Source organism: Arachis ipaensis, chromosome B06 (assembly GCF_000816755.2).
Source record: "Arachis ipaensis cultivar K30076 chromosome B06, Araip1.1, whole genome shotgun sequence".
NCBI lineage: Eukaryota > Viridiplantae > Streptophyta > Magnoliopsida > Fabales > Fabaceae > Arachis > Arachis ipaensis.
In genome coordinates this window covers 78,699,933-78,701,004 of record NC_029790.2, presented here as the reverse complement: position 1 = coordinate 78,701,004, position 1,072 = coordinate 78,699,933, and positions in this window count along the sequence as shown.

Genomic DNA, 1,072 nt, shown 5'->3' with positions numbered 1-1,072 from the left:
TCTTGTTTAAATATTTTTTTAATAATAAATTATTATAAGTGTAATAATAATGTAGATTAATTTTTAAAAATTATATTGATAAGTTTGAAATCTTCACATAGTAGCTATTATTTTTAAAATGAAAAAGTTCTTTTGTGGGGGTTTTAAACCGCCACAACATTGACTAAGAACTGTCACAAAAGTCCAATATAAAACCCCCACTAAACACACATAAAACCCCCACTGAATAGATTGTGGAGGATTTTAAAAACTCCCACAAAAGACTTTGTGGTACCTCAAATCTTGAGACTTTTAGAAACCCCCTAAATAAAAAAAAAATTGTCACAAATAAACAAAAACATTATAATGTTAAACTAAATATTTTTTTTTATATGGTGTTTTAAAATTTTATAGAAATACATTCAAATATAAATAATCATTGTGTATGATTTTAGTGTTCAACATATTAAATTCGTCTTTGTAATTTTCTGCATCCAAAGATCACCAAAATCATCAACTTCATGTTTATAAATTTTGGTATATTTCCTTCATCTTTACGATTTATTTTTTTAATGATTTAACATTAATAATTTGAATTTAAAAAAAAATCAAACGATAATTTCTAAAAGAAACTCCCATAGGATATCACACAAGAGAACACAGTACACAGGTGTACAAATTTTCTGTTTATATATTAGCTATAGCCAAATTTGTAATGAATTACAAATAAATGGGTTAAACTTGAACCAAGTTTTTCCAGTATATTTGAATAAGAAAACTTATACTCGGACCTAATTGAATAACATGATCATCGTGCAGATAAAAAACTAGTCCACATATGTTCACAATGAAAAGTTACCAAATTTATTGTATATTATGCTCCGTAATATTGTGTTAATAATTAATTAGTGCCGATCGATAGGGTGTGCAAATGTTGCCTACACAATTTTGAATAACAATCCCAAATGGTTAAAGATCATATTATTAGTAAATTATACTAGCTTTCAATAAGTTCAGCAAGATGAGTAGCTTGTATTCATTTTTTGATAATGGATAGGGTAGAATTTAGATATTATTCTAATTTTATCTGTAT